Below are 21,410 nucleotides of genomic sequence, written 5' to 3'. Positions count from 1 at the left end.
TGCCTGGCTGGAGCAAAAGTTTTAATTTTGGTAAAGTTCAATTTATCAGTCTTTCTTTTATAGATTATGCTTAGTGCCCACTTAAGAATCCTTCCCCAACCAGAAAGGGGGCCATGAAAAAGAAAGAAGAGATCTTAAGGGGCAGGAGAAGGATTAAAGAGAGCAAAAGAAGCCGGGTGGTGGTGGTGGCAGCGGCGGCGGTGGCAGCGGCGGAGGCGCACGCCTTTAGTCCCAGCACTTGGGAGGCAGAGGCAGGTAGATTTCTGGGTTCGAGGCCAGCCTGGTCTACAGAGTGAGTTCCAGGACAGCCAGGGCTATACAGAGAAACCCTGTCTCAAACAAACAAACAAACAAACAAACAAACAAAAAGCAAAAGAATTTCTGTGATATGAAAGCAAAGGAGGGTTAACTAATTTTATTCCACCCGTCCTCTCTGAAGTCCATGGGCTCCTAAGGAAGAGAACTGTTCTGGCTGGAATGTGAAGTGTCACCCACAGGCTCATATGTTTGGACACTTGGTCCTCAGCTCATGGTATTGCTTGGAGAGGACACATGTCTCTAATGTGTGGGACTTACTGATGGAAGTACATGACTGGGAACTGGCTCTTGGAGGTTCTCTCTGCCTCTGGTTCTAGTGTAAGCAATCCCTGGTGCTCCCATGTGAACAGGCAGACCCCTGGCTCTTCCTCTTTTACCGCCATGTCTCTGCTGCACAGATGGACTGGGGCTGTGAGCGAAAACCAACATTCCCTTTCTCAATCGCTTAGTCAAGTTTTTGTCATAACAAGAAAAGTAGCTAATGCAGTAACTCTAGCTCAAGGATTTGGGTCTCAAACTAAAGAAAACCTGCCAATGCCAAATATTTCTCATCCACTGAGGTTTCTAAGTAGGTTGGAAACACAGGGGGTGGGGGGCTGCACACACCCGGGCTATGGATGTGGACCAACACAGAGCTTGTAAATTTAGCTGAACTATGACTTTTGTTTGCTTCTGTAGCCCTGAGGCATGATTCTCCTTGCAGTGTGAGCCTTGCAGATGACAGTGTTGTGTTGCAGTGACACAAAACAAATGTATTTAAACTACTGCAACCCTGGGCTGGGAGCTGCAGGCCAACAGAAGGAAGCAGAGGCCTTTGCTTGGTGCTTGAGAGGCACTGCAGATGCTTCTGGCAGATGTCTGGGTATGAAGGTAAAGTTCATCTGTCGCTAGCTTGCTCTTCTCTCCTTGCTCCCGCTCTGTTCCCCCCCCCCTGCCTTTCTCTGTCTCTACTACCCTCTTAACTCCCCTCCCCATGCCCTGAATAAACTCCATTCTATACTATACCTATTCTATACCTTCGTGTGGCTGCTCCCTCAGGGGGAAGGGATGACTTGGCATGGGCCTGCTGAGACACTCCCATACCTCACCACACATCCACTAGAACATATTCCCCTCTTCTCTCTTTATCTTTTTATAAACACATCAGAAATCATGCTGGGGTCTAGGAGCTTTTTATAGGACTTTGGGAAGAAGCCCGGAAAACAAAGGTAATTTCCCTTGGGATTGATTAGTTTTCTGGGTGTATCACGTCTAAGCTAGTGCAGCGTGGGAGGGAGGAGGCACAGGTTCTGCTCCTCCCTCTGGCCCAGCCAGGGACAGACACTCAGGTGCTGCTCTTGTGCTCTTAGATAATTAGCAGCAGTCACGTGTTGAAGCCCCCCCACTGCTCATCTTTGAGTTCTGCTTTGTTAGTCACTGACCCTGGCTGCTGCTGGTCCTGACCCGTGTTGTTAGTTACTGAACTTTGGCTGGTGTCTAGCTGGATGTTAATTAAACTATATTCTCTCTGCTCTGGCTTTTATGGGATTAGCGTGTAATTTTCTTCGTCCCCTTACTGCCTAATTTAGGCCTCACCATAAAAATGCTTTTGATTGTAATTGACTGCTGCAATCATGTCCTTCAGCCACTAGGTGGCAGCAAAATTCCGTTCAGTTGTTAAACCCAAAAATCAATCTTTGGGTACTGGGAAGATGGTGAAACCATTGAAAGAGTCTGCTGTGTAAGCATGAAGCTCTGAATTCAAATCCAGGATGTGCATAAAAAGCCATGTGTGGCGCCCTAGGGATGTGTGGGGCAGATAGGAGAATTGTTAAGACTTGCCTGTTACCAGCCTGGCCAGGTTCCATGAGACTCTGTCTCAAGGGAATAAGGTGGAGAGTGACAAAGAAGGACACCTGGTGTCCTTACACCTCCACACTCCCAACACACACAATTTCTCCCTCTCTTTTATGTGTAGTGAGGATTACGCCCTTTAAAACCTACTACCTACTAAACTTGTCACCCAATATTATTATTATTATTATTATTATTATTATTATTATTATTATTATTATTATTAGGTATTTTCCAGACAGGGTTTCTCTGTGTAGCCCTGGCTGTCCTGGAACTCCCTCTGTGGACCAGGCTGGCCTCAAACTCAGAAATCCGCCTGCCTCTGCATCCCAAGTACTGGGACTAAAGGCGTGCAACACCACCGCCAGGCCACCCTTTAATATTATTAAAATATTCAAAGGGAAAGATGTCCTTATTTGAATAGTTCCCTGACAGGGGATTCTTGTTCTGGGAAGGTGAAAACTAGTGAAGACTGAAGACAAAGAAATTTGAAACAGGCTCCTGACACACCTACTTGATCCGGGCTAAAGGGATCTTCCAGGGAGCACAACTTCTGTATACTGGTGGGGGGGTGGGGTGGAGGGGGGAGGACACACAGAGGTTTATGGTTGTCACAATTGAGATGTTGCTGCCACCTAGTGGTTCAAGAAGGCAGAGTTGCCATCCCTAACATTAAAGAATTCCTCAGTTCAAAACGCAACTGTGTGGGTGAATTCAGTGCTATATTCCATAATTTTAGTCAGAAAAGGTGCACAGAAGGCTGGATATTGGCAGTGAAGGGACAATTAAATTTCATCATGTAGGGGCTGGGTGTGGGTGCCTACGCCTTTAATCCCAGTACTTGGGAGGCAGAAGCAGGTGGCTCTCTGAGTTTGAAGCCAGCCTGGTCTACAAAGTGAGTTCCAGGATAGCCAGGGTTTTACAGAGAAACCGTATGTTGAAAACCAAATAAATAAATAAATAAATATTTATTTATTATGTATAATAAAAATTCATCATGAATTTTGGAGGGAATGAGCATTCAAACAAAAGCAGTAGGCATTAATACACATTGAATAGCAAAAGGATACAAAATACCAACACCTCATGTGAAGAAAGTGAGTGCCATTTCATGAATATTCTTTTCAGAGTTGTATAGAATGTGGTTCTTGATATGGGTTCTCCATGAAGAACTGAACTAGTTTTGCTGAGATTCTTCCAGAGGACTTGCGTTCATGGGTGCAGGTGTGGAGGGAAGAGGTGGGTGTGGAAGGAGAGAATTGGGATGGGGAAAGAACTGAGCTCCAGATTGCAAATTTATGTTTGTTTTTTGTGGGCTAGAGGAAAGATAGGGTGGTTGCTATTGCCACCTAGTGGTATAATGTTTAGAGTTGCTGTGGTAGCCGGCAATACAGAATTCTCCAGCTCAGTCCTGTGTGAAAGCAGGATGGACTCAGTCATGGATCTCTGGGGGTTCAAGGCCAGCTGATCTACATAATGAGGTCCAGGACAGACAGAGCTACACGGTGAGACCTGATCTCAAAACAAAACAGAAACGCCCCACAGAAAGCAAGCAAACAATAACACAACCACATATACTAACTGCTTCTAGCTTAGAGGGCAGATGCTTGGGAACCATGCAGCTGGCGTTGCACAGAATATTTCGTGTGCCCTAAAGCAACTATGTTGCCTAGACTACACAGGGCATCCTTCCAGGTTACTCTATAGAGTCTATAGATATCCAGCAGTTGGGGTTGTTCTCCCAGTTAATAAGGCACCAGGGAGTAAGATGGCACTTCTATGAGGCACCTTGAGCTCCTGGACTGAGGAGGTATTTTCTGAACTACACCTTCAACTCTACCACATCCAAGTCCCACTTCAACATCACAGAAATGTGAAATGAAAGAATAAAGCTTATTTAAAACATAAATCAGGGCTGGTGAGATGGCTCAGCAGGTAAGAGCACCGACAGCCCTTCCAAAGGTTGTGAGTTCAAATCCCAGCAAGCACATGGTGGTTCACAACCACCTGTTATGAGATCTGACGCCCTCTTCTGGTGCGTCTGAAGACAGCTACAGTGTACTTATGTATAATAATAAATAAATTAAAAAAAACATAAATCAAATAAAACATTGGGATATACATGAATTACAAGGCTGTGCTGTAAGAAACACACACACACCAAAGGAAATATAACATCTGTAAAGATCACCAACCTGGCAACAATAGTGGCTAGTGAGAATAAAACTCCAGACAGAGAAGTCAAAATAGTGATTATAAATATGTTTAAAGACACACATGAACAGCTGAGTAAGGAGGGTGACGAATAATGTGAAAGAGGCATTCAACAAGGAGGCAGGGACGCTGAAGCAATTCAAATGCTGGAGATTAAAATAAAGGAAAACACAGTACATCAAATAAAAACCTCCGTGGAAGTCTCAGCAATGGGTCACAAGAAGGACAGAATGTCTGAGCTTGAAGACAAGCTGGAGGAAACGGAACACCCAACAAAGACAGTAAAATAATAACGTACTGGTGAGAATATCAAGACACATGTGGCACTCTGAAAAGAGCAAACCTGTGGATAGTAGGTACAACATAGACGACCAAGCTGTGGATGGTAGGTGCAACATAGACGACCAACCTGTGGATAGTAGGTACAACATAGACGACCAACCTGTGGATAGTAGGTACAACATAGACGACGAACCTGTGTATAGTAGGTACAACATAGACGACCAACCTGTGGATAGTAGGTGCAACATAGACGACCAACCTGTGGATAGTAGGTACAACATAGACGACCAAGCTGTGGATGGTAGGTGCAACATAGACGACCAACCTGTGGATAGTAGGTGCAACATAGACGACCAACCTGTGGATAGTAGGTACAACATAGACGACCAACCTGTGGATGGTAGGTACAACATAGACGACCAACCTGTGGATGGTAGGTACAACATAGACGACGAACCTGTGGATAGTAGGTGCAACATAGACGACGAACCTGTGGATAGTAGGTACAACATAGACGACGAACCTGTGGATAGTAGGTACAACATAGACGACGAACCTAGTTCCTAAAGGTAAAGGAAAAATTTCTGAAAGAATCAAGAGGAAATGTCCAGAGTTAGTGAAAGAACCCACAAGATGGAGCTGAAGAGATGGCTCAGCGGTTAAGAGCAGTGATTGCTCTTCCAGAGGTCCTGAGTTCAATTTCCAGCAACCACATGGTGGTTCACAACCATCTGTAATGGGATTCAATGCACTCTTCTAGTGTGTATCTGAAAATAGCTGCAGTTGTTCTCATATAAATAATAAAAATTAAATAAAAGCAACATGCCACTCTCAATGGTGGATTAAAAAAAAGAAAGAAAGAAAGAAAGAAAGAACCCACAAGAATTTTAAGAAGGCAAACCAGGAGGTCTGTGTTAGAATGAGCTAGGATGTACTGGTAAGTTCTGACTGGGTATTTTAATTAGAGTAGTCAAAATAATAAACTCTGATTGCTGGACCTTGGTGTTTTGAGAGTTTGACCTTGGTGATCAGTTTCAGAAATCAGTTAGACATAATAAGGTGGCCAAATAAGGGAATAGATCTTGGGGGCTAGCTTTAGGTTTAGCAAGGGAGAGGGAATGGGGAAGGGCAGAACCTTCCAGAGTCATGTTCAGTCAGGAGGATAAATGGCGATCCAGATATACGAGGTATTTAGGATACCAAACAGACAAGGCCAGAAAGAACCTCCCTCTGTCATATTCCAATCAAACCCCTAAATGTGCAGAAGAGAGAGAATACAGTTAAAGCTGCAAGACAGAAATACCACACTGCACACGCATGCAGGCTCATCAAAATACAAGCAAAAGATTCATCTGGAACTTTACAAGCAAAGAGGTCCTGAAAGATCCCAACTGCCAACTCAGACAACTGTGCTCAAAACTGTGCTCTAACTGCATGGAAGGAACAACTCACCATGATAAAATACAGACCTAAGGAGTTTAAGAACATCAAGCCACCTCTCCAGAAAAATACTTGAAGAAGTCTTTCGGACTGAAGAGAAAATCAAATCCATCCGTCAGGATGTTATGGTGTTGAAAACCAGGAGCAACCACTGAAACATTGCAAGGTAAAAAATTATTTAGTGGCCTGACCAAACTTCTGTCTCCTATAAGTAGGAGAGAGAAGGGGCCGGGAGTAAAAGCAGGGGAGCTTGTTATGTAGCCAGCAAGCAGGAGATTACAAAACATGGAATTTCACAGTTATTTTTATGATCCTGGGAAAAGTACATGCTGTGGGCTCATAGGCAGTTCCCAGAACACATTAAAAAACATACTATGCCGGGCGGTGGTGGTGCATGCCTTTAATCCCAGCACTTGGGAGGCAGAGGCAGGTAGATTTCTGAGTTCGAGGTCAGCCTGGTCTACAGAGTGAGTTCCAGGACAGCCAGGGCTAAACAGAGAAACCCTGTCTTGAAAAAACAAACAAACAAACAAACCCAAACAAACAAACAAACAAAACAAAAAATAAAAAGAAAAGAAAAGGAATAAAAACTGGAGTCATTTTTTTTTTCTGGCCCTTCACAGAGGGCACGGAAACGATCAACAATACTAGAATAATACTTCAGCATGAAAGGAAAGGGGAAAACAAAGGAAAATAAAAAACAAACCCAAACCAAAATGTCAGTAACGTGGCAGCAGTCAACACACGCCTTTCAGCCAGTAGCTGAAGATTGCTCGTCTTGATTCCCCAGTCAAAAAAGCACAGAGCAGTAGTCGATTGGGTTAAAGAGCCGGAATATCCCACTGTGGATGGGTCCTTTAGTTCTCTCCCTCGGGAGGCAGAGGCGGCAGATCTCTGTGAGTTTGATTCCAGGTTAGTCTGCGTAGTCAGTTTCAAGGCAGTAGGCCTGTACAATAGAATGACCCTGTCCAAATAAAATAAAATAATAAAATACTGCAGGAACCATTTATTTGTTGTATCTAAGGAACGTACTTTGTAGGTTTAGATTGCTTTAAGGTTCCCAAAGGCTTCAAGCGCCCCCTTCTAGCCCGACGACCAAAGGTAGGGGAGAGAAGATGGTCAATAGGACAAGAGGATGTGGACCTACTTAGAAGTAGTTCTTTGAGACAGTTCCGATCAGGATACCAGCAGTCCATCCAGTTCAGTGGTGTCAGGATACCAAACACAAGTCTGCAGTGGGGTCACGATCCAGCAGACACAGTCCGGCGTCTGGATCCGCAGGAGTCAGCGGGAGCCGCCAGGAGATGTTCTCTGCTGTGTCGCTCTCGACAAAGTAAAGATCAGTGTGAAGACTTGAGACCACGAAAGCACTGGCCAGCTGGCTGAGCAAGCACCCAGCATTGTCCGTTGAGTCCCAGTTACACTCTCTCCAAACATCACCTGTCCTCTCATGGGTCTGGCCTCAGCAAAACACCAAGTTAGTCTGCATCACGTGATGCAGCCAGAAACTTCCACTTTGGTACTTGACCACAAAAGGCAGACACTCTCTCAGGGTGATGTGATGGAAAACCATGCTCCAAGGGGACGAATCTAGGGAGCGTGCAGATGTCCTTGTCCTTTTTTTTTTTTTTTTTTTTAATCAATTAAAGACCTCTATGATACTTTACTAAACTTGACAACTGCCAAGGAACAATAGAAATTCAAGGCATGTTTAGAATATTGTGCATGGTGACACTGTTCACTTACTGTAGTATTATTTCTATGCAGTAGCTGTGTGTAACAAGCCTCACTTAGATTACAAAATATTTTAATAATTGTCTCCTAAAACTGGTAAAAGCCAAATAAATTTGGAGTTTCAGGGCAGGAATTAAGACACAAAATATTTTTTCAGAACATAAAAATTTATTACTATGTTTCCATTGCCAAATTTTATGATCTTGGTCTTGCCTTCTTCTTCTTGCCTTTGTACAGAGCCAAAAAGAGATACATTGGCTACTTGAACCACCTTAAAGCAGACTCCAGGAATATCACTTACAGCATGACCTTTTCAACCAAATCAAGTGACCAGAACTTCATCATTTTCCTTACTGAAGTTCAAGCAGCCATCCTTGGGCATGAATGTTGTGATTGCCATTCTTAATGAGCTGCACCCTGACATACTTCCTGATGGTAGACAGACTTTGGTTGTTTGGCTTCAACCCTTACTTTTTCCAGCACAATTCCTTTTGCATGAGAGGCACCCCCAAATGGATTGGCCTTCAGGACTGTGCCCAAGTCGGCTTTCTTGTACTGTTTATCATGCAACTTCTTGTCACTGTCTGCGGAGCTCCAGGGCAGTATGAAGACCACGACATTTGCCCATCTTGCTGGCACTACAGGCAGAGAGAAAGAGCGATGATCTTGTTCTAATGGTTGGGTTGTAATCTAGCTCAACCCACAGAACACAAATTGATGACAGACCGCTGCAATAACATGAGGTTTATTGATCCAACGTGTGTGGCCAATGCACGTGGGGTTTCTCAGCCTTGCAAGGTGAGACAACCTCAAACTCAGAATGTACACATCTTTTATACTATGCAGAGAGGGCAGTCCTCAGCAACAGGGCTAGCTGGCTTATTCTGGTTGGTGGAACACAGGACAAAGGATCTCATCAGGCATTGGTTGGCTTGCTCAGGGGGCTGTTCTTGGCTGAGTCAGCTAACTTCCCTATCCAGCTCTGCACCTGGCCTTGAAAAGTCCCTGGGAAGGGGCTGAGTAACTAGGTGGTAGGGAGGATTATCATCAGCAAGGTCAGGGTGACAGTCTGTGGTCTTTTTCAAAATTCACCAAAGGGAGGGGTTGGGGGGTTATTTTAAGAACAGTTATTTCTGTTTGTTTTTACTTAGCTTAGTCAGAATGGCCTGGTCATTCTGTCTCGACATTCTGACCACCAAAACTCTGTTTTTACAGAATGTCCTTGGCTATCTCTGAAACACAACTTCTCAGTGTCTGAAGCTGCTGCTTGCTACTGTAAAACTTTGTTTCCACACTGCTTGCTGCTTACAGGAGCTGGAACCCCACCCAGATCTTTGTTTCTATATTCTCAAAGACTTGGTTCCTATAACCCCAGAACCTTGTGTCTACAGCTTTGTTTCTTACTTTATTACTTCAGTTGACGGTAGACTTGAAGTCAAAACGGTGAGAACACATAGAGAAGGCTGCTTTGTGCTGACCAAGGCAATGATCTATCAAGAGGACTTCACAGTTGTAAGCGTACATGCCCTATACACAAGGACAGTGCATTTCATCAAACAAGGACTACTGGAGGCGAAGACACAGACTGACTCCAGTGCAATAGTGGTGAGTGACTTCAATACTGTCTCAAAAAACAAACAAACAAACAAACAAACAAACAAAAAAACCCCAAACCTCACTGTCAGCAACCGAGAGGCCATTTTGACAAGAAATAAACAGAGAGATATCTGAATTAAATGGCATAGACCAAGTAGACTTGACAAACATCTACGGCATGTTCTACCTAAGCACTGCAGAATATGCTTGGTTCTCATTGGCTCATGAAACATTCTCTAAGTTTTAGGGCACAAAGCAAAATCTTTTTTTTTTTTTTGAGACAGGGTTTCTTTGTGTAGCCCTGGCTATCCTGGAGCTCACTCTGTAGACCAGACAGGCTCCTAACTCACAGACACCTTCTGCCTCTCAAGTGCTAGAATGAAAGATATGCACCATCACCAGCAGAAACAGCTTTTAACGAGATCCAACCTCCCTTCATGTTAAAAGTCCTAAAGAACTTAGAACACAAGGAAAATATCGTACAACCTAATGTAGGCTATATGTGACAAACCTGTAGCTAACATCATATTAAGTGGGAGAAAAATTTTTTAAAAAATCCTTTAAAATCAAGAAGATGAAAAGATGTCCACTCTCTCTACCCTTACTCAGTTGAGTACTGGACGTGTGAGGCAGAGCAGTAAGACAGGAGAAGCAAACGGAAGGGATACAAACAGGAAAGGAAGAAGTCAAAATGTCCTTATTTGCAAATGATTTTATATGTAAGAGACCCTAAGGGCTCTTATCTCTAGCTCTTAGAATTGTCTGGATGTGAAGTTCATGTACAAAACTCAGTAGTCTTCCTCTATGTCAATGACCAGCACAGGAGGAAGACACACTCACAGTGGTCTCAACAGTACCTCAAATCAGCCTAAGCAAGAAAGACCTCCGCCACAAAAGCCTTCAAACGCCAAGGGAGTAATACAGGAATGCACTAGAATGCAGATCGCAGCATCCACGCTCATGGATGGGTAGGATAAATCCTGTGGAATGGCCACCTGATCAAAAGCAACCTAAAGACTGAGTGCAGTCCCTATCAAAGTTGACTGAATTTCTTCAGAATTCCTGGAAGTACCAAAGACCCAAGATGGCTGAAGCAGTCTTGAGCAGAAGGAAGTATCCCTGTACCTGATTTCAAGTTATTCTACAGAGTGTAATATCAGCAAGGTACTGGCAAAATACAGAGATCGGTGGAACAGGATAGGGGACCTGGTCCGAGGCCACACAACCACAGCCGCTCTAGTTTTGATAAATATACCAAAAACCCATTAGCGAAAGGAAAGTGTTTTCAATGGTTCTCCAAAAATTGCTTGTCTACGTGTGGAAGAATGCAATTAGAGCTTTATCTTTCACTCACAGATCAAAAAAGTCAGAGCAGGCAGATTTCCTCTTAATTAATCTCTTTCCTTGGGGTGGGAACAAAACCACAATCCCTTATGGGAGTCTAAACCCTGGCAAGTTAGGTTGACACTGCTTAAGTTTGAAGAGAGAGGGCTGGCGAGACGGCCCAGCAGGTAAGAGCACTGAATGCTCTTCCAAAGGTTCTGAGTTCGGATCCCAGCAACCACATGGTGGCTCACAACCACCCGTAATGAGATCTGACGCCCTCTTCTGGTGCCTCTGAAGACAGCTACATGGAGCTACATGGAGCGAGCAGGGCCGGCAGAGGTCCTGAGTTCAATTCCCAGCAGCCACACACATGATGGCTCACGGCCATCTGTACAGTTACAGTGTACTCATTCACATAAAATAAATAAGATAAATCTTAAAAAAAAGTTTGAAGAGAGAGAAGGCACATCAGGTGATAGTGCTGGATTAGAGCCACACTTGATCTCCTCGACAGCTTGGAAAGGATTTTTGTAGATGACTGTCCCCATTTTTTACCATCACAGCAAAATTTAGTTTCCTTTATTCTCCTCCATTTCCACCCTCTGGCTCCGTTTAGGGTGAAGATATCAATGGTACTAGATGATAATGCTCACAGAGGTATGCTCCCATGGGTGCTGTGGGCACACCAGCACAAGGCAACAGGAAATAGTTAATGCTGGTGATGTTGCTGCTGGGGGATGGGGAGTTCCTTGGTAGTAGAACACTGATCTTGTCTGGAGAACACTGATCACACAGGAGTTATTGATGGGAATGAAACAGGTAAAACAAGCTGCTTGGCTAGATGGACCACCCGTACATCACTAGTGAGGATGCTTTAGAGCAGTTAGTGCTATTGATGCTTGAGGAGGGGAGAAGTTATTTGTGTCTGTCTGTCTTTCTGTCTGTACACCACAAAAACCAGCATCTCTTTGTAACATTCCTAGCCTGCCTCTGCCTACTACATGCCAGTAACACTTATCCAATTGTGACAATAAAAAGCCTCTCTACATATTGCCAAACTTCCATCACCCTGATGGGCAGAGCAAAACCAAGTCAAACACAACCCAACCCAGCCCAAAACATTCTAAGTTGATAACCACTGCTACAAAGACTTCAAAAGGCAGCTGGATCCTTAAACAAAACAAGTAAAACAAACAAAAAAATAGGTCCACTTCCCTACCTGGTAAGAAATTATCCCATATACATGTCCCACCCCTAGAACCACGTGGCTTTAGTCAAAGTATAGGAAGATAAGTAAATTGCATTGTGTGCTGCACTTTGTTGTTAAGTACACAGGATAGTAATGCTGGTACGGCACTGAACCATCTGGTCACTGAGGACTATGAACATGGATTTACTTTTATGGATTTAATCATCAACATTGTTAGTAGATGGTAAATCTGCCCTTGTTAAAAAAAAAAGTGTAACCCTCCTGGTTTGAGACCTGCCTCTGATAGCCACACCTCTCTGCCCATCTCCTGCTATTCACCACGCCTCCAAACGGGCTCTAGTTACATTCGAAAGTTCCACCTCCACAGAGTAATAAGGAAGTCGCTGATTGGACTATCACACGGACGTATTTGGGGGGGAGTGGTTTATGCCCCAAGTATTTTACCTGTTGGGGGAACAAAGGGGATTCATTAAATTCAAGATGGCTGAACAGTAAACTCTGCTGTCTAATTTTTACCCTTCCACGAGTGGGTAGGTATTTCTGTGGCCACTCTCTCATATCCCTTCTATCTTTTCCTATCTATTTCTAACTCCTATTTCCAGAAGAATCCTTTCTTTAATTAACGTTGGCACAGGCGGCCAACAAAAAAGGACAAAGCAATGCAGACCACAGTTTGAAGCTCCAAGGACTATTTTGAGCATGTGAGACTAGAGAAGCCATATGAGCTTAAGCTGTTTCTTTTCTCAAATTGATTTATCTATCTATCTATCTATCTGTCTGTCTGTCTGTCTGTCTGCTTAAGCTGTTTCTTTTCTCAAATTGATTTATCTATCTATCTATCTATCTGTCTGTCTGTCTGTCTGTCTGTCTATCTATCTATCTATCTATTTTAGTGTGTGCACATACACACATATAGACTTGCTATAGTGAGTGTGGAGGTTAGAAGACAACTTGCCAGAGTCAGTTTTCTGTTTCCATTGTGTTGGACCTGGGAATCACATCGAGGTGTCTAGGTTTCCACAGTTGCTTTTACTTTCTGAGCCATCTCTAGCTCCAGACACATATGTGAGCCAGGATCACTGCAGTCTCTGTCAGGACTCTCAAGTCTGGTTTGTAGCTTTGTACAATATTCCCTGGAGATCACCTTCCAAGTCTCTTTTCTTTTCTTCCTTCCTTTCCTTCTTCCTTTCTTCCTCTCTTTCTTCCTTCCTTCCTCCCTTTCTTTCTTTCTTTCTTTCTTTCTTTCTTTCTTTCTTTCTTTCTTTCTTCCTTCCTTCCTTTCTCTCTCTCTTTCTTTCTTCCTTTCTTCCTCTCTTTCTTCCTTCCTTCTTTTCTTTCTTTCTTTCTTCTTATTCACTTTACATTCTGACCGCTGTCTCCCTCCTGGTTCCCCCTCCTACAGTTCCTCCTTCTATCCCTCTCTCCTTCTCCTCTGAGAGAGAAGATCCCCCTACCTCCACTCCCCAGGAATCCCCCAACCCTAGCACATCAAGTCTCTCCAGGGCTAGGCACATTTTTTTTCTTTTTTAGTTTATCACCTTCCAAATTTTCATGCTTTGAAGAAAACAAGTGGAGAAAGAAGAGGTGACGGATGTGGGAAAACCAAAGGATAATTTTTTTGTTTTCACTGAAGCCCAGATAGGCTCACAACAGTGGCCATGTGTCTCCTCAGGCATACTTTCATCTCAGCAGTATAGCCCACTTAGACCAGTACATCTTAAACTGGTTCTCCTGGGAGCCCTCGAGAGAGCAGCACTAAAGCCTCTGCAGACCCAAGCACCCCTCCCTCTCACCAAAAGCAATGGCTCAGAATTGTGTGCTCGACTTCCTGGGGCCATTTATTCTTATTCTGTGGACTCTTTCCCAAGAATTCCTTGGAATCTTAACTAACCCAGGTCCACTAGATCCCATGAAGGAAGGAAGAAACCTGGTGTGGTAAAGGGGAGGGTTTAGTAGCCATTAAGATTATAAAGTAAGCTAAGCCTAGGGATGAGGCTCACTGGCACAGTGCTTGCTGGGTGTGGACAAAGTCCTGTGGTTGATTTCTAGCACTGGGGGAAAACAACAAGGAAAGCATCAGGCAACAGCGATGACAACAACATCAAGACCATTTCACGTTGTTCCTTCAAATGGTGGCACATGCCTACAATCACAACCCTTAGAGAGTGGAGGCAGGAGAATCACTAGTTAGAGGCAGCCCTAAGCTACGTAGTGAGAGCCTATCTCAAAAAAAAAAAAAAAAAAAAAAGATTTTACTTTTTTAGAACCTTGAAGTGCTTCAGTAAGTCATCTGGGAGACACTCTCTTCTGTTATCTCCACTGGTGTTGTGGCATCAGGCCTCAGCAACCTCTTCTTGCTATATGTAATAGTGTATTAGTGTAGGCTGAGCTGGTAACGTGGACAAAGCATCAGAGATAGTAAAGCGCAGCTATGGCAGGGGCAGAAAGGAGAGAGAGCCCAGTCCTGATGCCAGAGGCTTGTGCAGAGCTGACCACTAGAGGGCACCACCTGATGTCACCACCACTTGGAGCTGTCAAATGCCAGAGGACAAAAAGTTACCAAAGATCAGACTCACAGAGTTTCTTTGCCGCCCACAATTTCTAAGTGGGTAGAGTTGAGAGGACTGTAGCTGGTGACGGGTACTGTGATAGTTGAGATTTTCATTGTCAACTTGATGTGTGTGATGACTCACTGTATATTTATGAGGGATGTTTCTAGAGTCTAACTGAAGACCCATTCTGAATGTGGTGAGATGCCAAATCTTTTAAGTTCAGACTCCCTTTTAGAGAACCTGACCTAAGTTTGAACTCAGGTAAACTAGCAGGCTGGTACCTAGCATTAATTTCCAAGTCGTCCCCCAACAAAACCTGTCTCTAGGCCAATCCCCAACAAGACCAGCATCTCCAGGTTATTCCTCTGACAAACCTGCACCCCCAAGCTACAAGCCCAACTCCTGCCTAATGACCACCAATGCAGAGGGGAGCAGAAATTAAGTTTATGATATGACTCCCAGCACCAACCAATTATGTTAAAGACCACAGTAGCTTTCCAATTAGATGCTTACACACATTCTCTCTTGTGGTGAAAATGTTCTTTGGCATAGGGGAAGATTTAGGGGTGGCCCCCCTGCTGAAAGGCAAGGAAGGGGCACCTTTACATAATCTCTCTGCAGCAGAGGGCATGACTGCTCCATGAAGGAGGGACACCTTCTGATAATCTCCCTGCAGCTGAGGACATAACTGCACCATTAACCCAAGATGTTTTGGAAGTAATTCAAGGCTACTGAGAGCTGTGCGTGCAAGGATTAAAGAAACAAACCTTGTGCACCCGGGCATGGGGGAAAAATATTTACTGTAAGATATGAAGAAGTGGGCATGCTTTTGCCATGAGAAAGTGTTCAGAAACTGTGCTATATGATTGTTGTTAAATTCTATTTTTTAGCCTTACTGTGTTTTTCTATAAAAGATTTCTCCCATTAAAGGCTTATTGCCATTGCCAGCAGAGTGGTGGTCCTCTCGTTCTCATTCAGTCACCCTCTCTACTTCAGCCTCACCCTTGTTGGCTGGCTCGGACACTCCCTGCTTGCTGCTTACCATAAAGACTTGCCCAGCCGGGTGGTGGTGGTGCACACCTTTAATCCCAGCACTTGGGAGGCAGAGGCAGGCGGATTTCTGAGTTCGAGGCCAGCCTGGTCTACAGAGTGAGTTCCACGACAGCCAGGGCTAAACAGAGAAACCCTGCCTCAAAAACAAACAAACAAACAAACAAACAAAAACCAACCAACCAAACAAACAAACAAAAAATCAACAACAACAAAAAAGACTTGCCCACATAGACATACGGGGCTTCCCGCCCCAAAACTGTCCTGTATGATGACAGTGCATTTGTGTGTGAGGGAGCTAGTTCAAATAGAATAAAGACCCTGCTGTGAGTTGCATCAGATCGGCTCCTGTCTGTGGTTTTGGAGATCACTAACATTTCCCTGGCACAACAGTGGGTGGCACCATCCATATATCCACATTCCCAGAATGAATAAAAAGGGGAGAAGGGGGAAGCAGCTGAGCTCTGGTATTACCCTTCCCCTGCTTTCTGGAGTGTGCTGTGGACCAAGCAGCGGCTGCCAAGGCTTCTCTGCCATGATGGGCCTTGTCCTCTCAGACTGTGAGCTAACTTAAGTACTTTTTTCTGTAGGCTGCTTTTGCTGTGATAACAAGTAAAGAAACTACTATAGAGAACCAGTAATATGATGGGGTTATTGCTTTGACTACTCTACTGTGTGATTCCTGGCTTCTGGAACTGGTTTGCCAGAGGGACATGGAGGAGTTTGGAGCTGTGAACTAGAGAAGGCCTAGAATGCAGAATGCAGAGCTCAATGGGTCATTCTGGAAGGAAACTGGAAAACCAGAATGCTGAGAGGAATTTGCATCATGAGATTTTTCAAGGGAATCTTAAGAACTATACTAGGAACTGGGCTAGAGGTCATCCACATTGCATTCTGGCAAAGACTCTCTGCATCCTGGCCGTTTCCTGAGAAAATGAGTGAGGCTGAATTAAAAAAAAAACAATGGACTAAGTTGTTTGGCGAGGAAATGTTTCCAGCATAACATCCAGGATGTAGCATGGCAACTGCTCTTTGTTAGATCTATAGTGACCCCCAATCGAAGTATATGGAAAAAGGAAGGGAGTGTGAGATTAAAACAGCAGGCATGGCAGGCTAGGGAAACCAACCAGTTATCAAGATCAGTACAATTACAGAGAGAGCTGATGCTCTGTACTGGGGCAATAGGTATGATACTCTGAGGCCGGGGCATCACCCATGGAAAGCTTCACATTGTAAAAATGCAAGTTCACTTAAAAAAACAATGAGCCAACGATGTGACAGAAGGTGTTCTCTGCTTGAAAGTAACTACCTGGAGAAGTCCAGCTACTAAGGCACCGGGGCCACTACAGTTCTGGTCCAAAAGGGCCAGACTATGTTTAAGCAGCTAAGAGAGCCTGGCAGTGTTATATATGTGGGTTTGTGGGCATGACAAATGAGTTACGGCATCATGGAGACTCGCTCTGAAGCCATTAACATCAGACAATGTGTAGCCTGGTTGGATTCCATGCAAGGGGTCCTGAAGGCTCTTCTGTATAGTCTAGACAATGATCTATGGCAGCTATGCTTTTGGTTTCAAAGCGGTGCATTATGAAACTACATAGCAAGAAACATAAGAAAATAAATACCAAGTAGTGGATACAGAGAAGCAAGAGATAGGCAGTGAACTATAATCAATTTGGGCACTCACAATAAATACCCTGCAGAGATCGCTGCTGGTGGTGAGGGATCATTAAACCAGCATCTTACAGCATCCAGAAGACACAGACTGGGGGAATGCCATTGAAACATGGCTGGGGTTTCTAATTTATAGTTTTCTCTCCATGGATGACCTTCTGAGTACTGGTTTCTATGGTAGGCATGTAAACTCTGTTGGACATGGTTCATTTTCTAGCTGTTCTCAAGTCACAAGTGTGTGTGGTTTTTTTTTCTTGTTGTTTTGTTTTGATTTTTTTTTTTTTTTTTTTGATTTTCGAGACAGGGTTTCTCTGTATAGCCTTGGCTGTCCTGGAACTCACTCTGTAGACCAGAAACTCAGAAATCCATCTGCCTCTGCCTCCCAAGTGCTGGGATTAAAGGCATGCACCACCACTGCTCAGCTTGATTTTTGCTTTTTTGAGACAGGGTTTTTCTGTGTAGCCTTAGTTGTAGCTGTCCTGGAACTTGCTCTGGAGATCAAGGCTGGACTGGAACTCAGAGATCTGTTTGCCTCTGTCTCCCACATGCTTGGATTAAAGGTATGTGCCACCACCATCTGGTGGCACAAGAGTTTTAATATCCTTAGTTTTTTTCCCATTCTCTCTGTCACAGAGTTAGGGATCCAGTGTGACCTAGGTCATGGAGCTTTGGAGGACATTGGAGATAAACATGCTTCTTAGATCTATGGTGACAACAAGGAGACAGGAGAGCCTCCTTGCTCTCTATATCCATTTTAACAAGCTTAAAGCCCATGACGACTTACTGGTATAACATACTGTAGAGGCTAGTGAAAGAAGCTATGAAGGTAAGACTAAGTTACAGTAAAGACCCCACCCATTATGTCAAAAGTGCCAAGACTGTAGGATGCCCACCAAAGAAAGCTATAGGCAATGAGTGGGGCTGGCCCAGGAGAACAACTGCATATGCTTTAGATGGCAGAACTAGAGGGTCAGAACTACCCCAGGATGTTGGAGTCTGAATGATACCAATAAAAGCCCCAGAGGCAGGCACAGGATTTAGTGTTTACCTGCTGGGTTTCTGTCTTTGCTTGGTCAGTTTTTTCCTTGCTATGTTCCCATTCCTCCCCTTTGGGATCAGAAGGCTCACTTTGGGCCATTGTATATTGTAATTTATAACTTGTTCTTTTCCACTACCAGGGACTGATCTACCATGCTGGTCAAGTGCTCTATCGCCTACAGTGGTTGTAACATAAACCGTTTTGTTTTGCAGGGGCTCTCAGAGAATGCCTTAGTTTCAGAAGAAACTTTGGGCTTTAGAAAAACTATAGAACTGTTAAGATTTTGGGAATCGCAACAAAACAGACTAAGAGAAGGGTACAGGTGAAAGGAAGGACTCTGAGGGGCAGCCTACTAAAGTGGGAGTAGAGTTCAGTGTTGTTGAGATTCAAGTATCGTGAAGTTTTAAAAGATTTACTTTTATTTTTTATGTGTGTGAATGCTTAAATGCACGGCTGTTCATCATGTGAGAGGTCAGATGAGGATGTCAGACCCCTTGGACCTGGTTGCAGGCTATATGGTGTGAGGTGCTGGAAACTAAAGTCCTCCCTCTACAAGAGTACCAAGGACTTATCTCTCTAGGCCCTGTCTTTTGGTTTTTGAAGCCAGGGTCTTTTTATGCTGCCCAGGCTGACTGGGAACTCAGCTATCTAGGCAGCCTGGCCTGGAATTCCCAGAAATCCACATATCTCTGCTTCTCCATGCCCTACAAACAGTGAAGTCTTGGTAACATGCTTAATCCCATAGCTAACTGTGCTTACGAAGAGACAGGAATTCTGAATGACTGAAGGCAGAGGGTACTGGGACTGTGTGCTATTCTATCTTGCTTCAGACACATGTTGAGGATCATTTGTGTGTGAGCAGCAGCCTGCTGATAGCCTCCACAAAGGGTACATGATCAGCCCGAAGTAAGTGAAGAAATAAGTGACTGAGGGAAGACCTTCTGAACTAGTGGTGTGATCCTAGCTACACCCTAGCATGTGGGTTAAAGTTCAAGGGATGCCTGGGCTACCGAATGAGGTCAAGGCTGGACTGGTCAACTTAGGGTTCTGCTATCAGTGATAGTGGGCATGTGGCAGAGACACAGCTCCACAGTAGTGACTGCAGGAGTTAGAGTTCTTTCCAGAGACTTCTACTCTGGTGGATCCAGGATCCAAATAATAGTTCTGTTTATTATAAAGGGAATTAAAAATTTTTGTTTTGGTTTTTCAAGACAGGGTTTCTCTGTGTAGCAACCTTGGCTGTCTTGGAACTCACTCTGTAGAACTCAGAAATCTGCCTGACTTTACCTCCCAAGTGCTGGGATTAAAGGAATGCACCACCACTGCCTGACTTATAAAGGGATTTTATTTCATAGTTAAATATGAAGGGAGATACTGTTTTGCAGTTTTATGTCAACTTGACACATGCTTATCATCTGAGTGGAGGAATCCACAATTGAGAAAAATGACTTACTTATAAGATTGGCCTGGAGGAGAGCCTGTAGGAGATTTTCTTAATTAGTGATTGGTATGAGTGGGCCCAGCCCATTGCGGGTGGGACCTTATCTGGCCTGGTAGTTCTGGGTGTGGTAAGAAAACAGGCTGAGTAAACCATGAAGAGCAAGCCAGTAAACAGCACCTCTGCCTCTTCCTGACATCGTTTCCCTTAATGAACTGTGATTCAGGATATGTAATCCAAATAAACCCTGTCCTCCCCAAGTTGCTTTTAGTCTTGGTTTTTCATCACAGCAAACTCTAAGATACTACACATGTTTGGATGCAGGCTCCTCAAAAGAGAGTCTCATTTAAGTGTCCGAATAATAGTGGCATACCAGATTTTGGTGGCTCCTGAATTTACATTTGTAATGGTGACTGAAGAGCTTTCTTCTTTTTTGGTAAAGGAGACTATCAAGTGGTTCCTGAGTGCCTTGAGCAGGATTACAGTCTGATAAAGACAAAACTCAGGTTATAAGTTGCAAAAATGCATTGAGACCTGTCTTTATTGTTCCTAGGGGGTTTTGGAAGATTCTAGCTCTTGGGGGTTGCTAGCACATGCCTTTTGCAGGCACACGCCCGTTAATCCCTGCACTGGGGAAGTAAAGGCAGGCTGATCTCTGTGAGTTCAAGGCCATTCAGGCATACTGAGTTCCAGGACTGCCAGGGTTACAAAGAGAGATCCTGTCTCAAAGCACCCAAAAACAACAAAAACGACTTCCAGCCCTATTCGATGGTGTAATCCCATATCGGGAAAAATGCTCCAAGTTCCAGGCCAGCCTGGACTGAACTCAACAGTAAGTTCAGGCCAATGAGGCTGCTGAATGAGACCAAGAACTTCCAAGTGTTCAGTAAGGTTTGGTGAGCACTAGTTTCTCCTGTTTGTAAAAGGCGGTGATAAGAATTCCTCACCCCTTAAATAGCAGCAAACTAAAGGGAGAGAGGGAAGCCCAATAAGGCACACTGGCCTGTGTGTGAGCAGCCAGGCTCCATTTAGACACCCTGCATCCAACACCAAGAGCAGAACAATGTCCAAGGCGAGTCATTGGGTTTGTGAAAGTCTAGCACAGACTTCAGAAGACCTGGGAGTCTCAAGTGTATACCATCAAGGACTGACTCTTGAACAGTGTAAGAAGGCTGTGACATGAGATGGCTCTGCTGGTAAAGTACTGACTGACACTACCAAGGTGGTCAGATAACGGACTTCTGCAAGTTGTTCTCTGGCCTCCACAAGCACGCACTCATGCACACCAGCACAACTTAAATAGTACAGTGTAATTAAAAGATTTTTTTTTTTTTTTTTTAGAAAAGGCTGCTGTGTTGGTAGAACCACTTGCCTGAGGATTCGCTTACAACACAGCAAAGTTCTCATTTGCTGGGCAAACAAGGTCAGGTTTTTAATAGGTCTCTCTCTTCTCTCTCTCTTTTTTTAGAACACGCGTACGGCCAGAAAGGTTCTTGGAGTTCACCTAAAGGCGTAAACACTTGACCCCATGGTAGGGAGTTATTAGCTACCTAGACAGCAGTTACCCGGACCTTCCGGACAGAAAGGCTGGAGTCAAGGCGGGTAATTTGCCCACTAGGTCGATGGCATTGTGGGACTTGTAGTCCCGATTGCAGAAGGGCTTGGGAACCGCTGACGCCGTAAGACTACATTTCCCAGCAACAC

General features: G+C 44.2%; 1 pseudogene; it reads right to left on the bottom strand.

Annotated features, from left to right (window-relative positions):
- Nucleotides 1-8,016: 8,016 nt before the first annotated feature.
- LOC116098170 lies at nucleotides 8,017-8,449 on the bottom strand (annotated as a pseudogene).
- Nucleotides 8,450-21,410: the final 12,961 nt, after the last annotated feature.

The sequence above is a fragment of the Mastomys coucha genome, unplaced genomic scaffold, assembly GCF_008632895.1.
Source record: "Mastomys coucha isolate ucsf_1 unplaced genomic scaffold, UCSF_Mcou_1 pScaffold20, whole genome shotgun sequence".
Taxonomy (NCBI): domain Eukaryota; kingdom Metazoa; phylum Chordata; class Mammalia; order Rodentia; family Muridae; genus Mastomys; species Mastomys coucha.
This window is presented reverse-complemented; position numbering and strand designations above follow the sequence as displayed.